The sequence below is a fragment of the Lissotriton helveticus genome, chromosome 4_1, assembly GCF_964261635.1.
Source record: "Lissotriton helveticus chromosome 4_1, aLisHel1.1, whole genome shotgun sequence".
NCBI classification, from domain to species: domain Eukaryota; kingdom Metazoa; phylum Chordata; class Amphibia; order Caudata; family Salamandridae; genus Lissotriton; species Lissotriton helveticus.
The window spans coordinates 823391408-823412701 of NC_136063.1; the positions used below are offsets into that span (position 1 = coordinate 823391408).

At 42.0% G+C, this 21294-nt stretch overlaps 1 protein-coding gene across 6 annotated transcripts in view; it reads right to left on the minus strand.

Annotated features, from left to right (window-relative positions):
- MYOM1 (myomesin 1) overlaps window positions 1-12767 on the minus strand; it is a 699631-nt gene extending 686864 nt beyond the window's left edge. For all 6 annotated transcript variants that reach the window (XM_078687471.1, XM_078687468.1, XM_078687469.1 and 3 more), the window contains exon 1: window positions 12632-12767. The gene's annotated coding sequence lies outside the window, so the exon portion shown is untranslated. The remainder of the gene's footprint in view (window positions 1-12631) is intronic.
- Between the last annotated feature and the right edge of the window lie 8527 nt (window positions 12768-21294).

A 21294-nucleotide genomic window follows, 5' to 3' on the forward strand; every position in this document is an offset into this window, starting at 1 on the left:
AAAGCTCTTCTATAGCGCACGGCTACTCCATGGAGTGTCCCGGCGCTTTGGCGAAGAGAAGAATCGGAAAGGTACACAACATAGCATCCTCAAAGTCCGGCACAGAGAATATAGCAGGACACACAGTTGATCTAATTTTTTCAAATGCCCACATTTCGTTTGAACAAGGCATCCCCAATCATTTGGTCGGGTCATACTGCAATTTCCTTCATAAGTCGATCTTGGACAAAATATCCTCTCCAGGCCTTCTTAACCCAAACTGTTTAAGCAGTGGTCTAAAATCCAAGTCAGCAAACTCTTATTGGCCCTTAATATCTCTCTGCCTACTTTTTTGTGGAGACATATTGAAGGATACAGACAATTTCAGTCCCTTGATAAACACAGCATTGAACTGGAAAGTATCTTTCCAGATCAAATGAGCACCCCTAAGTACCCCTTCCGCACACTGGTACAATAACACTCTGAAAGACACAAATAATACTGCAAAAAAAATTATAATCAGAATGCCAATATTGTTTACAAAAAAGAGGTCACTCCCACATCTGTCAGAAAAATGTTTACTTCTTAGACTACATATCTAGCTCGATCAACGCCCCAAGAGAATAACTTTCTATCATTATTTTATTTTTTAATCTGCTGCATGCTCTGAAATGATTTTGTCTTCCCAGGAACGCTGTGACAAAAGTGCTACTTATTCTGATGGAAAAAGCTTCTACTATCTACAAATATTTCAATGTCCAGCCTAACTTTAACTTTCTTACTTATTATGGAGTGTATTTGATAAAATTGATAAATAAACTTTAAAAAAAAAAACCTTTCTTCAGTTATGGGAGAACTTGCCAAACTCTGACTCAAAGGTTTCACTGTCTCACTTCCCCAAACATTTAAAGACAACTTCGTCTTACTAGCACAAAACATAAATGCTGGCTCCCCTTTAGACTTGTGTCCACCCGCCATCTTTCTCTCAGGATTTGAGATTATTGGACTGCGGTTCTGCACACTAGTTAATAATTCTCTTATCACTGTCACAGTAACTAACTCCTGGAAAATGGCACCTGTTACACCTTTTTTTTTTTAAACATCAGTCGATCCCCAATTATAATCCAAATATAGAATCATTGCTTTACTTCCTTTTTCTGTCAAAGTTTTGGGAAAGAAGGTCAATAAGCAGAACTCCTCCTATTTAAACTCCAACTCATTATTGGATGCGTCCCAGTCGGGCTCCTGTCCCCATCACAGAACAAAATGAACACTGCTTCTGGTTAGAGAATACAGAGAGCCGTATTGGACCAGCTAGACTTGACCGTTCTGGTCCTTGTCTGTACTCTTTGGCTTAGTTGTCCATCCCCTACTACTCTCTTGTCTCCAAGAGTTGGGCATCCATGTTGTTGCCCTCAAAATAATCACGTTCTTTCTTAGCAACCACTCTTTTTTAATCATCCAAGAATTGGAATGAACTTCCTCCCAGCATGCACTATTTTGGAACCATTCTCCCCAAAAAGTCTTAAAACCTGTCTTTTTCTGTAGTAATTAGGTCTCTGGTAGAAAATGTTCTTGATTTAGCACCAAGAGGAACTCTCTGGGTAACCGCAGAGCTTTACTAAAAACTCATTCTTTGTGAAAGAAATTAGATATTGAAGTTCGCCTGTCTACTGGTTTTCACTCCCAGGCAGACAAACAGACTGAAAGATTGACCCAATGTAGCATGCAATATTTAGGATGTCAAGCCTTACAAGAAGAAGTATTAAAGTAAGACGTTGTGGTTTTAGAATTAATATACAATAGTTAACATTTAGCCTTGGGATGTCACCCGTCTTTTGTATAGACATCATGGCAGAATATTACTAGTAGATTTATCTAAATGTTCTTTCAGAAAAATAATTGAGCTGAGTAAAATGCAAAGCTCAGCACAGTAAACCATAGGAAAAAAGAGGAAGCTAGATACAAATTTTAAGTTGATCGGAAAAGAACTCATGAACACATGTATATGGTGGGTGAGAAATCACACTTACTCACAAAAAATTTGGATTTGAAAAGATCCTCAAAGCTACAACCAAAAGGTATTGGTCCATTTCCTAATGAGCAGATAAGATTCCAGTTGTTATACAGTTGAAATTACCAAAATCCATGAAAATTTGCTCTGTATTCCATGTATCTTTGTTGAAGCCGAGTTCTGCACAAACATGTCTTGCTCTAAACCCTGTGCGAGTTCACAACATGCGAATGTTCACAAAATTAGATACTTAAGATTCTACATAAAAGAACTGCTAGAAAACAATTGCAAAATTTGGTGGATTGGAATGGGTGCTGCCCTGAGGCATGATCACGGGAACAGGCTTCTAAACTTCATGCTCTACATTTCTTCTATGAATTTTATGCCAAGAATCCAGGCACACCAGGTGCCCAACTGCTGAATTGGTGATCTCTGGAGGAGGGAAATGTCATGATTTGTGGCCTGGGCTCATCTTCTTGAGCTCAAACGCAAACTACATTTCACCTGTGTCAACAGAATCGTCACCATGTTTGGAAATGGCAATGTTGAGATTGAAGTTGTTAATGAGTATATGTTCTCTCGTGGCTCTCAGTATTCTTGCTAGGCATTCGGGTCACAGCCAGGCCCTGTTGCCAGACCTTGTGAAAGCTTGAAGACTGATTATTTTCTTTTAGAAACATGTTTAAAATTGAAAAATTGAATAAACAGAATAAACAGAAGTATTCCAAAGAATCTAATTGTATCTTGAATATGTTAAACACTATTTAAAAGATAACCTTTGAAAAAGAATAACTATATATTATGCTGCACTATGAATATTAAGCTTCGTGAGGATAGAGAAGGATCCTTATCACCTCAAAAGGCTGTTGACATATTCATGTATCATTTAAGGTAGGTTCATATACTTATGGAAAGACGAGTTATTGATTCATTGTGAATTGTTTATAGTGAATCCAGTTGTCATACAATTGAAATTGATAAATGCGTATATATGTTGAAGTTTAATGACGATCATTCAGTATAATTGAACCAGACACCGTGGGCCTGATTCACAAAGAGACTCCATACTCGTGGTAGAGGCCCCTTAGTCATGGGGGAAACTACGCAGTCATGGAGGAGTCTACGTACTACGGCGGAATCTCCGCATGAGAATTCTCATTGTGGAGATTCCCGCCCAAGTGTGGAGACTCTCCCATGATTGAGACGCCTCCTCCACGTGTATGTGGCAGCCCATTGTGAATCAGGTCCTATGTTTTCACATAAGGTTGTTACCTTACAATGAAAGGGACTGATATTATTACAAAACCTAAGTATGTTATTTACTAATATTCTATTTGATTTTCAATTCCAGGAACAACAGAGTTCCTTCAGTGACAAGAGAGTCTGAGGTGTAGAGATATTCTAGAGAAATATCATTTACTAGAGCGACAGTAGATAACTTTATGTAGAGGTATGTCTGACAGTATCAATCTTAAGATATCCACTGTGACCGAGCAGACGTCAGTATTCGTTCCTTATTTTGACATTTTTATACATGGTAACACTGTCTGGGCAAAGGTTTCTCCTAAATATTACCAGTTTAACATCCAAATACACAATAAGGAACAGAAAGGGGACCAGACAACTTTTGCAAAGGACCTTCCACTGCATGGCAACATGTGTCAGTGCACTCTTAATAAATGTTGATCCGTTTGAGCTAGTAACAATTTCTTTTAAGTCTACAGATTATGCAGCAGATGGTGGATTACGTGGCAAATGTGTCAAATCCATAATTAAGCAGAAAACACTGCGGCCACAACATTTGCACAATTTAGTGGCCCTGGATATCAGTGTCTAGCAGCGTGCCCAGCCAAAGTGGCAATATCCAATGTCACTGTTTCTCTTTATTATCCCATTCCCCTTACCCTATGTTGGCTGCTAACCAACATATCACTATTGTATATGGTTGGCTGCAGATATGGCGAACGTACATCACTCCAGTTGTATCCAGTACTCAGGTTAAGGGGAGGAAGGACGGACAGACAGACACCTACTCCAGGACGATTTATTAAAAAGTTCTTTATTCTGTATTAAAATCTGTCCACGTATCTTCCAAGTCGTATCTTCTCAACTAATTACCTAAACTGATCTTCAATTAATAGTGCCATAGATCCAGTGTAACCTGGCTTTGCAGGTTTGTGATTGTCCTAGTGGTACCTACTCTCCATCTATATGGTAGGTATAGTTTCTGACACGTTTATAGTAAACAGGACGGAAAATCTTACTTTCTCACCAATGTGAAGATTAGTGGCCTGAATTTTTTTAACTATGTAAATGGCGGTTCTTGAGTAATCAAAGGATCGCCTTTTTGTATTTGTGCATATTTTGCTTGCTTGAATCAACCTGCTAACCTACTGTAACATGTCAGTATAGTTTGTATCTATTGGTGCCTTCACTCTGCTTAAGTGTCAGAGGTGGGAATGGGCAGCGGCGCTCCTCGCCCACAATTTAAATGTGTAGGGGTCAGTAACAGAAGAGGCCCATGCCTTTTTTAAAGTCTAACCTATTCCATTTTCAACTGAGCTCTTAAACAGTGGACGCACGACGTTCTGTTTCCTAAAGGGATGCACTCAGCCTTCATTTACTCACTCAACCACTCTCTTCCACACCTGCTGCCAGTCGCGAATCAGCAACAGTGCTCCTCAACACACTGGCACTACTTAGGATGCTGGAAAATCATCTAGAAAATCTAATATTCACCTATCAACCATAGCAATTGAATATGCCAAGCTGGTGTGTCTAGCGCTTCAGGCCTCAACGAGGCTTACCAAAAGATTGTTTTCTGGTAGTACTTTGAGACTAGAACTATCCTGATGGAGTGTACTCACAGAAGTTTATTCTGATAGTCTGACAGGAGAGTCCGATTTGTCTCTCCCAAGCTCACCCTCTCCCCCACTGAACCTCTCTTTCCTCAGGGAAAACCAGCCCCAACCAGCTCCAATGGCCTACTGTGACATCACGTGACATCACATGACTAGCCTTTATTAGCAAGCTTAATTCTGGTTTACACTATAGGAACCGCTCACCGTGTTTCCTCCCCTGTAATTTCCTCGGCGCCACGGATACCTGTTAGGTAACAGTGCCCATTATAGATTATATAAATAAATAAATACATTGTTAAAAGGCTACAGTTTGGCCCAGCCATACCAGTTAACCAGTAAACGATATTTGGAGGTTCCTGTTTCCTCAGCAGGTCAGGACACTCACTACATGTTTCATTTGGCTAAAGAACCACGTTTTCCTTTATGTTTTCAAACGGGACTTTATTTTACCCACAGCTAATGAATGGCTGCAGCAGTTTTACCACAAAAAAAAGTATCTGGTTGCGCTGCCAAAATGGTACTTACTAAATCTATCCATTTTCCAATGTCCGATTGTTTTGTCTTTTTTCAGCAATAAATCATGTGGCGGAGACATGTACAGTTTAGTACTGCATAATATATTGCCACGTCAACTGATACAGAGTTAGTAAGTTTGATTGCCTCGGTGAGGGCTAGTAAGACAGTTTAAACCTTCATAGAGAAACGTATCTTGATACCTCTCCAGCAGGCCAGCGAAAAAACATTTGGCCCCTGCTGATCACTGCTTCTTTAATTGGTTTGGACACATTGTTTATTTTGGATCTTAACAGCCACTTTATTACACAACCAACTCCAGTCTCTTCTCATACAGTAACACTGTATCGTGTAATAACAACTCTGTAGATTCTTCCTTAGAGGAAAAGAAATTCAATATTTTTTAACCACTAAATAATAAACTGTTTAATTTCATGCACATTCTGTGCCACTTTGTGACAACCTCATCATCTCCCTTATAAATATTACTTAGCTTGAAAATGTCATGCTTCGGGTTTGGATATTATGTCACATACATTATCCTATAGTGGTAAGTAAACTACACCCATCAAACTCCAAACTATTTCCTGCTGGGAATCCATTTTTTCCTCAAGATACCCCCCAGTCGCCCAATGGCCCTTTGGGGGAAACATCCTTTACAACGCAACTTTTACCACGCAGTGCCTTTACGACGCAACTTTTACAACGCAAACCATTACAACGCATTGCGCTGGGGGGCGCTCTAGGATAGGGAATAGGTTTAATTTACTATCCAACACCTTCCCTACTATCCACAGGGACTGGAGTTGGAATAGTAAATTAAACTATTCACTATCCAGCGCCCCAAAGCACTATGCGTTGTAAAGGCATGCGTTGTAAAAACCGTGTTGTAAAGGCATGCGTGGTAAAAGCATGCGTTGTAATGTCATACATCCGCCATTTGGTGTTCACTGTCCTCCCTCACATTCAGATCAAGTGCCCTGAAGTTGAATCTCAACTATCATGTATTATATAGTTTCAAACTGCCTCCTCCAATTATAGAAAGTAAAATGTATGAAAAATTGCAATTTTCAATAAACATTTCTGTTAATAATAAAGAGAAAATTACGCGAAAAAGCACAAAGGTTTTCTGCATGTCTGGGAACTGCCGGGCATTCTGTGCAGACCTGAGCCACGGTGTTGAGGAGTTCACGCTTCTGTCTAACTCGTTCAGAAAGTTCATCTACACAGAGTTAGGTTGCACTCAACTCTATCAAGCAAGGTCTGCCGGGGTAGCCATCTGCTGACCATGGGCCCAACCACAAGGTTTGCGGTGAGAGAGATTCATCACCCTGCAGAGTTTGGTAGCACCTCACAGCAAGCTCAGAACTGCTACGGATCACCAATGGAAGCAAGTGCCCGTCAAGCGGATCATCTTGAGGACAAGGTCAGATGTTAAGGGTGTCTTAATTTAATTTGAATATGATGCTAAATCATTCCAGTTGTCCTCAAAGGAACCCTTTGCCTGTTTTACAGACCTTGGAATGGAGCAGTGTTCCGGATTAGAAATTAAAATAATTAAGCATCATTGCACTGGGCTCGGGGTGTTAACCACTGTTAACTGCACACTCCAGCAATCATGGGTTCCACACAAGTCAAGAGTACATTATGCGGGAGGTCAACTAACAGCTGTTGATGCTCAATGAGATGTGGGCAATTAGACTATTAGTTCCCACACTCCAAATCTCCCCCAATAGAGGGATACAAAAAAGACTACCTGGCCCTACATACTTTAAATTCCTGTTTCACATAGACACTGAGCATCGAATGCAGCAAACAACAGTAACTAATGCAGGCATCATAAGCATTCTGATTGGTTGAGCCAGTCTCAGCATTCCATACAGGGTGGCAATATTTGTTAAACCACAAAGCGACAGCGTTGTAGGTCCAATCTCAGTGCAGAGTCAAGCTTCACATTCCTAACACTAACTGATACATAACGCCCTCGTCTTTTATGAAGGAAAATGCAATTCACACACTGCATGATGGGATGACGATAAGACATGAAATGTATCTTCAACATTGACTGACAGATGGGGGCACGTGACTTTTATTTGGGCGCCTTTGTTAGACTAGCATGTGCTCTTCCTAATACATTTCTGTCCGCAACCAGAAATGACTTTCCCTAATCTTGTGCAATTTCCGATATGAATTCAGACAATAAAATAAAATATAGGATTAGCTTTTAAGAGTAACCCCCATTTGCCAAATATACCGGCAAATAATGTTATTTAAATGATAATTATATGCAAGAAATGATAACAAAATATGGAGTAAGCGGGCTGGAACAAGAAAGTATTATTTTTATGCACATGTGTTATGATTGGAATAAGTCAAAATCCAGATGGTTATGGGACGTGCACTAGGTATTTAAATGATTTAATAGTGAGTTTCTAGTGTTCTCAAATAAATTAATGTATAGGGCCACAGAGAGAAATATGCATACTTGAGAGACAGTGACTAGCTAATCTCCAAAATGTGAAGCAGCAATTATAGGAATAAAAAAAAAATCAGTCAAAGCCCAAAGTACAGTGGTGTTGCAAAGGTACTATACTAACTCACAAGGAGGGAAAGAGATGACACCTTTTCTCATTGACATTATAACACAACAGGTAAAGCGAAATATACAAGGAACAATATTCCTGATCTTGTGTACATGAGACTTGATGTATTTGAGTACCACTGAGTTGGGTAACAATAAACATCTGTTATTCAGCACCAAGATACATTTGGGTGAACATGTGCTTTACTAATACACACTTTATGTTGTTATAGCAAAATATACAAGGAACGATATTCTTGATCTTGTCAACATGAGAATCGATTCCTTATGATTAAGAAAAGGACCCTCACCAACGACATGTGGCCTGCTTCATCATAGAGTCTTATCCCATCCTGAGATCACCTTTGTCACGATGGGCTCAACCAACAGTAACGAGGTCTTGATACGGTAAGTAGAGACCAACATGTACTATTGCACACAAAGTACTCCCCTAATTGTAAATCCGGAAGACCCGGATAACTTAAATGATTAAAACCTGAGTTGATACTGGTGGAATGTCCCTATGTGAAGCTAGGATATTTCATCACCCATAGGTGAGGAAGGAGGCAACTCCTTTTGTTTTACATTCCCTCACACACCCTAGTGGCGTCATGATTCATCATCGGGACACCCTGACGCCTAAAAGTCAGGGTGGGCTCAACCATATCTCAGGGAGCTCTTAGAAGATTTTTTGGGCCAGAGGCGGAAACAATTTAAAACTCCTCTGTCAGATCCCGGTTTCCCTTTATTCTTGGATCTGGCAGGGAGATTAAAAAGATAAAGGAATAGGGTCGTATGGGATATTAGAGTCCAATGACCCTACTGCCAAGATGTAGCCTGCTTCATCATTGGTTCTTATCTCATCCTGACACAACCTTTGTCACGGTGGGCTCAACCTACAGTAACAAGGTTTTTGGTGGGCTCAACCTACAGTAACGAGGTATTGATATGGTAAGTAGAGACCAACATGTAGCCTGCTTCATCATCGGTTCTTATCTCATCCTGACACAATCTTTGTCACGATGGGTTCAACCTACCGTAGGGAGGTCTTGATATGATAAGTACAGACCAAGTTTGCAATATGCTGTAGAGAAGGATTGCAGTTTGTCTACAGAACAGATCCTAATTCCTTTATTGAGGGTTCCTCTGGCAAATTTCAAAAGGTTGGCAGATATGATCCTTACTGGCCACAGAATCTGCTTACAGGTGACATCGCATAAGGAGAGTGAGGAGACCCATCAACGAGGGGTAAAGCCAATGGCCATTTGGAAAAGAAGGATCTGTGGAGTATGGGTGCAGCTTTGTACCGCATGCTGTCCCACGATCATCAGTAGCAAAGGTGTTGAGAGGAACTCTCCGGTTATTGTCAGCAGCTTTGGGCTGTGACGTTCGCACCTCTTAAATTAAGGATCTGTATTTTAAAACAAATTAATCATAAGAGTACCGGGCATGTTTGTACTGAGGCCAGGTGACAAATCATATGCCTGCATCCTGGTGCCAAGCACTAGTGCATTCTCCTCATCAGATCACAGAATCACTACTGCATCTTACTAGTGTGTGTGTATTCAGATTTCCACAAAAGCAAAGACAGTCATTGGAGGAAGCATTAGATTTAAGCCTCTTGGGGTCGCTCTGGCTGCATTCCAGACCTTCTTTGTTCACCCAGAATCCCACTCCAGAGACCAGCCATATGCAAATCAGTCTCAGTCCTGCTCAAATAGGAGCAGTTCAGCCTGCCCTGCCTGGCCAGGTCACCTGAATGCAACAATCCCCAGACCCATTTTGGCATTTTGGTATAAATTGAGTCCTGTAGGACAATGAGCAAGGGACCCTGGGCTGGCCTTCTCTTTTGCACCAGGACCAAAGCTGAACTGAATATGGCTGCTTACTGTCTTAGGTGACACGGTGGTCAAATAAACTATGGACTGGAATGGAGCCCCAAATAATTACCAGTAACTGAGAATAATTAGAGCATTCCATATATCGCTTTTTTCGTTTCTTTTAATCACATCAGCACACATTCCTGTGGTGACATAAGTAAAGATATAGACTGGCTGTCAACAGTTTGTGAAATTTCCTTGCAAGGTGGCCCTATGGTGTCATTGTACTTCTACTTTGGCACAGAGGATATTTAGATGTTGAGTTTTGTTAAAAGGCAGCAGTCTTGATAGCATTTGTTGTGTAACATTTGTATGAATGAGATCTGGGCATAGGCTGCTGATAGGGAAGAGTCTTGACATCACCAAGAAGAAGCCACTGTCACAATTCAACGTGTCACTCTGACCTGGATTCGGCTGATAAACAACCACTGTCACAATTCAACGTGTCACTCTGACCTGGATTCGGCTGATAAACAACCACACAATGATTTACCAATAACTCATTTTTTATGCTAAAAAATGTGTGCCACATGGACTGCACCGCCCTTATTTCATTACAAAAGTGTCCTCTCCAAGTGGTGCTGGAACATTTTTTATAGTGTGAGTGCTGGCCATTATTATCACCCTACTAACTAACAGTAGTGCATATGTGACACTCTGTTTTTGAAAACACAACAAATGCTGCCAGAATAAAAACATTTTAAGGAACCTCTTAATTGTTCATTCTCCATTTAAACTATTTCAAGTTTTATGGTGTGGTGCAGCACTTCCGGCACCGGTAGTTCCTCTTTGGGGGTCCCAGCAGAGCAATTTTGTTGTTACAGGCAGCCAAAAGCCAGACCACATCACTCTTTTAAAGAAACCACCCAAATTACCTGACAGGTGTGGTGGTAGGCAAGCAAGAGTTCTGTTTCAACTAAAGGGCACTAAACAATGCACTCCCAGCTTAACAATTATGCCTTAGGACCTGGGGTGTCGCTTGGTCAGTAAGACTGGGGCGGGGGGTGGGGGGGTTTGAGTTTCAGATTTTCCAACAAGAACATTGGCATATAATGTGCATTATACGACAAGCAGGATGCAAGAGAGAGGCTAATGGTGCAGTGGAAAGGGAGGCATATTGGTAGGGGTACTAAGTGAGAGAAAACGCAATATTTTGTCAAATAACCAAAATTTTTAAGATTTTCAAAACAGAGAGGGAGGGAGTGTGCATGTGTTTTCATCTGTGGGTATGTAAAAATGATTGGTGAAACCCAACAGACACCTCACCATACCTGACTGAAAGCACCTGTACACAACTATTTACCATAAAATACATTTATTGAGGGGATGTAACACCACAAACACCCCCCTGAAGCTATGCCCCTGCTTAGGACAGCCTTCCACACAAGCTCTCATCGGCCAGCGCGCCATCACCCTGCAACAGTCAACACGTGTTTCCCAACAGAGATGAGTGGCTCCTGAACTAATTCCAATAACCACATTAGACACTTAACAACAATATAGACTTAACATAAGGGAGTAATGTAAGACATTTTTAAGAATGTATTTTTGACACCAAACCAGAAACCACTAGTTGGGGGTTGGTGAGAAGACGCCCACCTGAATACCACTTCACTCCACCGTGTACCTTCGGAAACCATTCATTCAGTTGTCACTGCACAAGACCAGTAATGTATCATCTCATAATTTAATATTCTGTACTGCGGGTGCTTTTCACACAGAGAAATAAAAAGGAACATACTGAAACCTATCACACCAGGCTCATTTTTAAAATTCATACAAGGCCTCCTTTGCACCTGGTAAGGCCTAAATGTATGTTTTCTAAGCGCAGATCTCATTCTAGGGCCCAGTCACACAATTCAAGCGGCGGAATGTGCCTGCTCCACCGAAAACACTGCACGCGCAAGGATTTCCAGGACCCCCTCAGCGTGGCTGTCCGCGGCGATGCCCGCAGCAGTCGTGGGTGTATGTCTGTCGCACTAGCAAGCTGTGGTGTGCTTCAGAAGTCGAGTCAAAGACCGCGGTCCCCTGCCACGGTAATGGATGTCCTAATTTAGCCGGTGCAATGCCTTGCATCAGCACAATCCCTTTATACATCAGCTCTCACAAACTTTCAGCGCCTTTTAGAGAAACTGCACGTCTCTTCTCAATATAATAACCTTATCTGTGGAGGCCGACCGGTTCATTCCACACTACGCACATCTTCTGAAACATTAATTAATCAAGGACAATCTTTAATTTAAAGGTTCGCTTTGCGCAAAAGACACAACATCAATTAATGAGCATATTCTCAATACGTTGTTTTACAATTAAGCACCACGAAAAAAGTATAGGCTATTATTTGCTGTGTAAAAAATAGTTTACAAAATAGTTTACATTTCGAAAAAATATATTTTGTATATATGTTGTAGTAAAAGCCTCTAATCGTTTTAGAATAAACGCATATAGCAAAAGAAGATATTAATATTAAATATGGAAGCTTTATGAATGGCCTTCGATTATCTCGGCCCTTGACAACGGTTCTTGCCTCTGACCAAACTCACCTGCGACCAAAGTGGCAGTGTTTATTTAGTAATGCATGTGCGTCACGCCTTACAAAAATTGCTCTTAATTCGAACCCCTTAGTTTACCAAGTAGACGAGTTATTTGGCTCCCTCGCGCTCGGATTTCAGCGCACTTGAGACAGTCTGCTCGAACTGCTGAGCTCAAAAGATTAAGTAGCTGCCTAGAGTGGGCAGAGCGGGGCGAGTGCCCGGTTTCGCCACTAGAATGGCACGCGCATGGCACGGCATGGCATACTCACCAAGGCCGGGCGGAACCACACCGAGTCCTGGCGCGAGGCTGCAAAACAAGGGACGTGCGGCAAATCCAGCAATGGTGGAATCCAACAAAGAGGGTTTGGGCCGGCGCTACACACTGGGCGCCGGGGTAAAGAAGCAAAAATAATGCCTGCCTGCCTGCAGTGAGCGGAATGTCAGAGCCCCAGCGCTGACCTTTTATGGCCAGCGAGGATGATAAATATAGCAGCCAAAGAGAGGGAGAGGCTGGCATCAGCGGCCAGCGGCCACACACACCCACTTACACCGTGTCAGGAATCTTCAGGAGCAGCCAGGGGGTCCCCTCAGCTTTCTGGGGCGCAGCCAGTGTCTCCCGGGGCTGTATGGCTGGCTGTGGCCATGTGGTGGGAATATATTTTAGCAGGAGATACTCTACGTTGTATTTTTGATTTGCTTGTCGTCTTGGTGATGTGGTGCCTTATATTAATCTTGAAAACCTACTGGCAGTCAGTCAGAAACACTGCTTTATCAAAAATCAAGTATATACATCTGACGAATTGCTTTTTACATAGTGTTGCTCCCCCCCCACCCCCACCCCCACCTGTCAAAATAACAAGCGACAGATAGTTCATGTAAACTGCACAGGTCCAGGCAATTTAGCATATCTTTTTTGCTTCAACTGGTCACCTGAAAAAAAAATTCATTTTGCATCGATTGTTCTCTGCAGTTTGCGGTACATTGCCCCCACACTGCTGTATCTTCCAATCTTCTTCATATGGGACCCACTCGGTCGTACTCATTTCATAAACCTCTGAAAGATGCATGAATGGTCAACCGAGTGGTATTCATTCCTGTGCCCTGTCGTGTGCACAAACATCTCTGCCACAGGTACACTGACCCTTTGAGCTACTTCACAAACATATACGTCTGGATAGTGATAGAAATGTTTACAACTGAATGCGGCTCTAGCATCAGTACTTAGCTATTTAGGAGAACTAATCCCACTCAACCCTAAAGAGGTCAAAATAATTATTTCCCTGGCACTGTTCCACACAGTAGGGTTTGTATCAAACCCATGAAGTCATACACAAGCACATACAGAGTACATGAGGTAATTAATACGGGATCCAGGGTATATCTTTGAATCCCACTTGATAAAAAAAAACATGGGTCAGCTGAACTGGTGACAAGCCTGAAACCCCCTGACACTGGCATTCAGTCACAACTTTTATCTCTGGTTTCTTGTTCAGGATCGGCAGCGACTGCTAAATGAGGAGAATGATGTCAATGAGAACTGTTAAAGAGCTAGTGACATCTTGCTGGGCCCCTTTCAAAGTACGTGGCTCATTACACACAATATGAAATCTAATTTCTGTTTCCAAAATACTACTGCAGTCATCCACAAAGGTAAATTTACACTTTTGTGTAAGTTTACTACTTTTAGGTATTCACAAAGGTAAACTTAGACCAAAAGTCTAAGTTTACGACTTTCAGTATTCACAAAAGGCATCTGCGAGTAGTATCTTCATGTCCACACTCGGGGGGAAATCTCCGCCTCATGTCCGGGAGAGGAGTGTACTTTCTGCACCCAGGGTGGAATCTCCAAACTCGGGGCAGAGATTCCGCCATAGTGCAGATATAAATATACTACTCGTACATGCCTTTTGTGAGTACCGAAAAACAAACTTGGACTTTTGATCTAAGTTTACCTTTGTGAATACCTAAAAGTAGCAAACTTACAAAAAAATGTAAGTTTGCCTTTGTGAATCGGGCCTTGTAGTTTGTAGACTGTAATAACAGTGAGGAGAGAATGTAGCCTTAAGGCTAAGCTGTAGTATGTTTATCTAGGGACCTGTATCGATACTCCTATTTCTGACCCTTGTCCGGTTATAATTCACTAATATCCATACAACGGCACAGAAACCCGTTTTCAGATTAAGTCATAGCGCATGTGGAGAAGTGTGGCTCACTGGTTAGAGGAGGCAGACCTGGAAGCAGAGGTCAGCCTGGGACCAGGGTTCAATTCCTGGCTCGGCGGGGTCTTGAGTCCTAATATGTCCATGGACTTGACAATTCTCGCTCCGGTGCCTACTCGATTCACGGGTTCACACTCTGCAACTCTGGGCAGTAGCTTGCTTAATCTCCACAACGGCCCCTCGTGGCGGGATGCCTGGCTTTCACCTTGCGGATATCCTGCCGGGGTTATCTCACATGGGAATACCATGACGGGTTCCCTAAGCAAGCGCTTAGAAACCGCTCGGTGATTTGCGCTATATAAATTCCTGTACATTTACATTTACATTTACATGCTGTCACATTGAGCAAGCACTATTCCTCCAGCCCCCTAGAAAGCACACCAAGTTCTCTAAACAAACCAAGCCTCCAGCAAACCTGGGAAATCCCCCGCTGCTATTGTTTTGATTTCGTTCGAGAACTCCTGTAAAGAATGTAAGAACGACCAGTTCTTAATGACATCCTTACTGACGTCTTATGTCCATCCTTACGTCAAACCCGGCACCTTTCAGGTATAAATATACCGACGCTGCCCTAAGCAAACACACAGTGGTGATGAGCTTGGAGCAGCGATACTTGCCGGAGAGCCCAGCTGATGCAGAGAGCCCACGGACGCTGCCCCTCCCTTTTTGACGCGCTGAGGAAGACGCTGCCTTTCCTCTTGCCGAGGAATCCAGCCTCCAGCGTTTCCAGCATGCCCTCGCGGGTAACTGGGATACCGAGTCCTGAGAAAGAGATACCAGCCCTCCTGCCTTCTAAATCCCAGGTACTGAACTGACTAACCCCTTACAGAGAATTCTTGAGTCAGATTCTTGGCAAAACAAACTTAACTTAAACTGCTACTTACTTACTCCCTCCCACGTATTAGGCTTAGGTCAGGTACACCGGGGTAGGCGTAGTTAGAAGCACCAGTTGAGTACGATTAGTCAATGTATATATGTATGTATATCTTTTATCCATTTTAAAGTATCATATGGCTAAGAAACCATATCAATGCTTTTACAGTATTATTTTATAATCCTGCTTTTATTATATGCATTCTACTTAACCTTAAGTATTGCAATTGTAGCGATTCATTTCTCTTGTATGAGAAAAGAGACTGATCAATAAATAACACCTTTTATTGAACACGCCAGTCTCTTCTTTTCTCTACAATCTGGTGAAACTAAGTATGCACTTATTGACTGAGTAAAATAGCTGTCTTTTGTTTTCACACGACTCTAGAGATATACTCTTGATCAGGGAGAGCAAAGTTGTCATGTTCTATGGTTGTCAGAAACTAAATCCCTTCTTGTCTATCCAGGGAGGTTAAACCCCTCCTTGCCTATTCGAGAAAGTTTCTAGTGAACTCTGAGCTAGCTGGCACACAAAACTTAAGTCTAATATCGTCAGTAGAAGACCTAGTTAACCTCTGTCCTACGTCTATACTATTGAAGATATTATTCCAATGCGCAGAGCCTATTGGGATAATAGGAACTACACTACATGGCGCCCAACGGTTTGGATAGGCGATAAATCTAACGCAAGACATTAGAGTAACTCAGTCGTGCTTTTTCACACAGACCCTTTCTCCCATAAATACTCCAAAGACGTCTGGAGTGGGTCAAAGGTTAAAATCCGCCAAACTTAGTAGGAGGAGACTCCTATGTATGGTTTTTGGTTTATTCAACGTTGAAGGATACAGTGTTCCAAAATATTGTGCACCTAATCTTTGTTTCCTTGGAAACCAGATCTGCAACAAAAAAACCTTCCTGTCAGTAAAATGTCAGACAGCGAAGGAGAAAGGGAGGCAGCTAGACTAGCAGCTCAACTCCTAACGGAAGACACAAGTCTCCTGCAAACTGAACCGGACGCAATACTCATCCCGGTCAACATAAGAAAAACTATAACCTTAAAACTTATAGAAAATGGACTGACATCGAGAGGTGGTACAGTCATATTCGTAATTGAGGCACATGAATATCGGCAGACAGAGGTATTCTATTCATGGATAAACTTTCCAGCAGCAAACGCTTTAACAAAGGAATTCCACTATTACAAAATAGAGGAACCTCCGAATGAGTACACTCCTTTCGAGGAGGTGGAAATACCACTAAAATACCAAGAGCACCTGCTCTGGTTTAAAGGCGCCCTAAAACATAATAACCACATCACCAGGCTCGGTCCACTAGGTAGACCAGGAGCAACATGGCCGGTTCTAGCCGGATACACACCACATCCAGACATCGAAAAAATGTCGATACCAGATCTTTTAGCACAGCTAAAACAACTGATTAAAATACACAGACAATTAGTCCAATATGTAATGCGGACTTCAACAGTCCAAACAGCTATTAAAATTCCACAGCTGACCCCTCATCAGGGGAACACAAATAAAATCACACCACAGAACATACAGTCCTGTTTAGGTAAAGTACCCATTAAACGGGAACAAATTCCATTCTGGTTAGCACAAAAAATCACTCAAATAGAGGCGGTATTTCCGGATACCACCCCTGTTGAGAAACACAGAATTCTGACTATCTGTCTTCCAATGGGGATCGCACTGCATGTGGAGGACTGTGACACTTGGGGCACAGTCTTTACTTCCATTTACACAAAAACACATGGTGTTCCATCCATGGCGGTAATACCAGATGTGCTAAAACAGATTCAAAATTAATACGGTCCAGAACCTGCCTTAACTCTGGGTATGAAATTACTGAAAGACTTCGAGCAGGTCTCGGCAATATTACTAGCAAACATAAAGGGGGAAGCAGCATCTGTGGCGATCCGCCAGAGGTTGAAAGAAACAGATATAGCAGACCAACCATTTGAACTTGCCAGAATCATAGAAAAATCCTATGAAGAACTAGGAAGAGATAGTTTGGGTGGGAAACCAGTGAAACCCCAACTAACTGAAAATCCTGAAAAGGTATTTATTAAAAATAATCTAAACACTCCAAAAAAGAGCTGGGATGGAAATAAACAATCCACTCCCAAAGAAAAAAGATTCCAGTCCAGAGGAAGGTCTCCTCGGCGGAGAGAAAGATCTCCGGACCAAGGACACAAGTCTCCCCAAAGGGAGCCCTCTTAGAAAAGATACAACCTTAGAAATAGGGATAATTTAAAGAAACCTGATAGATATCAAGATATTGATACACGTCCCTCTCGATCTTTTCAGACTTCCTCGCAGAAATTGGAAAGAAGAGGACGGTCAGAACACAGGGAAGAGCACGCCAAGTCCAAAGACAAGGAACCTGCTCATCAAAGTAAAAAGTTACAATTTCCAAAGAAGAAGGTAGCCAGCATTAAAGTAATCAAACATGCCGAAGATACTGACGACACAGCTGAAAAACGGAGAATGGGCTCAGACAATGCTAGACAGCGCAGCAGAAGTGAGCATAGCTCGCAAGATCCTGATGAATCATCTGGAGACAGTGGACACGAATTAATACATTCAGGTGGAAACTGCAGATACCAGAGTTAGCAAACCTCATAAAATATATGAAATAGCATTGCGTATAGAGGGAGATAAGACTAGGAAAATAAGGGGTCTATTTTGGGATAATCTCTCCAAAGGCTATGACATCCTTCTAGCTGAAAAAGACTGGCCACCGGAGTTTGTCAGGGAGTGCCCTCATGGCGAAGAAATGATTATGCCTGCCTTCTCAAATCATATTCCAATTCATAAAAAATATACACTTGCAAGAAAGTGGGCAGTAGCCCAAGCTCCTGCATTATATAAAAATCATGTGGGATGGGATGAGGACTCTCCTCCTCACAAAATCCAGTTAAAATCTCAACCAACTGCACAGATGCAGTACCCAATTAAGCAAGAAGCTATAAAACAGGTCAGGGAGATCTTAGATCAACTTGAATACCAGGGGGTGATTGAAACTTGCACCTCACAAATGAACAATCCTTTGTTTCCTGTCTCCAAACCAGATGACTCATATCGTCTAGTTTTGGACTACAGACACCTAAACTCATGTTGCAAAACTTTTGCAGTAGAAAACTCACACAGTACACCACTAATGAATAGCAAAGTGCGCAAAAAATACAAAACAACATTAGACATCTCTAATGGATTCTTTTGTCAAAATATAGCACCTGAGAGCAGATACTTGACCGCTTTCTCAATAAATGGCTCGCAGAAAAATTTCTGTCATTTGCCACAGGGGTTCAAGAACAGCCCAGGATTATTCTCAGCGAGAGTAACAGAGTTACTACAAATATATGATGATGAGGCATTATCTTATGTCGATGACATCTATCTAACAGATGATGACTTGGATACTCACTTGAAAAGAGTGAACACCATAATACTTGGGTTCGCAGCAGAGGGTTACAAATTCAACTTCAGAAAGTCAAGAATTGCCCATCTAACAGTCCTGTTTTTAGGATATGAACTATCAAGTGAAGGCAAAAGCCTGGCTGACAATTTCCTAGAGAAATGTGCTGTAATCCAAGCACCAAGAACGCTGAAAAACTTACATTCAATTCTAGGTTTCCTGAATTTCGGATGAACTTACATTCTAAATTATGCAGACAGGGTTAAACCTCTCTATGACCTAATAAAACCAGATTTTAAAAGAATCAATTGGACTCAAAAACACACATACATTTTGAGATCTTTACAAACAGACATGTTAGTTAAAACAAAAATGCAAACGCGCGATAACACACGCAACCTTGTAATCCGAGTCATCCCAGGAAGATGCGGATTCACATACCTAACCTCTAATGAGGGAGAAACGGAAAAGATTCTAACCGCGTTACAGACTGCTGTAGCGAAAGAAAGAGCCCTAGCACAAGGTAAACGAATAATCATCGTGACACCAGTACCAGCCCTGGAGGCGGTAACAAAGGCAAGCATTCCGAATGCTAAAGCACTGCATCCGAGATGGATACAGTGGGCTAATTCTCTTGCTGCAACAGACGTGGTACACGAATTTGATCCTAATTTAAAAACACAAGAATTTCTCCAATATGAATTTGAATGTCCTCTGCCGACCGAAATCCTGCCTCTTGAACATTACGGCTGTATAATATATACGGACGGATCAGCACAACCCGCAGTTGGGGGTAAACAAGCTTACACTGCTGCGTGCGCGATTGTTAAAGGTCGCTGGCACGAAGGAAAATTTAGACCACTGGTCACTAAAACGCAATCTCTGGGAGATTGTACAGCTCAGCGAGCTGAACTACTAGCATTTAAGATGGCGCTTGAAAATACCGATCGCGAATTCCCCACACTCATAGTGTGCGATTCATAATATTGCGTTCAGTCTTACAATGAATACTTGCAGATCTGGGTTCATAACGGTTTTAAAGATGCAAAAGGTGGCACAATCAAGCATAAAATGCTTTGGGAACAATTAGTTCTTTTACAAAAGGAACTTCAAAAGACTCACGTGATACATACACTGAGTCATCAACGTGATGGCGTTCACGTTGCAGGGAATTCATTGGCTGATGAAGCAGCGAAGGCAGCTGTCCAAACGGCTTCCGTAGCTGCCATCACCCGGTCAAAAACAAAAATAGACAGCGAAATATTACAGGCTGTCAGCGCTAAAGTAAAAGATGCGATAGAAACACTCCCGAAAGGCTTTCCAGTAAAGTACTCATACATAACTGATGCAAATAACGTTCCATTTGCTCGAATCCCTGGAGTGGGGATAGGGCTATTCCAAACATGGAATATAGGTTAGGACTCATTATAGCGGCACACGAGGGGCTTGCTTCTGTACATGCTGGCGTTTCAGCCACAGTATCATTATTAAAACAGAGATACTGGTGGCCACAAATTAGAAGACAAACCAGGAACTATGTTCTAGAATGTGAAATATGTCAACGAATGAAGGTATCAACCGTGAAACGACCAGCACAGACGCCCCTTCTAATCTCAGATAAACCATTAGCATGTGTTTACCTGGACCACTGCGGTCCCTTACAAAGGGACGGCAACTATAAATATATCATGGTCGCAGTGGATTCATGCACGAGATTCATTTGGATGTGGCCCCAGCGTTCGGCTGACGCCAGAACTGTTATAAAAGATTTGCGAGTCTTTATCGGCACATACGCAATTGGCATGCTACATTCTGACCAGGGTCCTGCTTTTAGTTCTCGAGCTTATAAGGAGGCCATGACCAGCATGGGCATTGCATTGCGGTACTCTTGTCCCTTTCATCCTGAGGGAAACGGAATTGTGGAAAGAAAAAACCGTGACATAAAGCAATCTATAACGGCAAAGGTATTAGGTTCGGGAGCTGGGTGGGTCAAACATTTAATAAGTGTCCAACGTAGTCTTAATAATCTGCCAAGAAATTCTCTGAGAGGTCTCAGTCTGTACGAACTATTGTTTGGGACTAGAATGTAAATCCAGGACCTTGATAGTCAAACTTCAGTGGTGAAAGAAAAATGCTATGATATCAAAGATCGTTTGGCTATTTTACAGGACTTAAACGAAACAAGAAAAGACCTGAGCAACATAAAGTTGAAACAAGAGCCAACAACCACTGAAGAGAAACCACCTGTCCCAGCAAGGCCTGTCTGGATTCCAAAAATCGGGGATCTGGTCAGAGAGAAGATCGCGGTAAAGAAGGAATTTGGGCCTTCTTACAGAAAAGCAGTACCTGTCTTGGCTATCAACGGGACAAGATCAGTAGTATTACCGCCCCTTGCTGGTAAA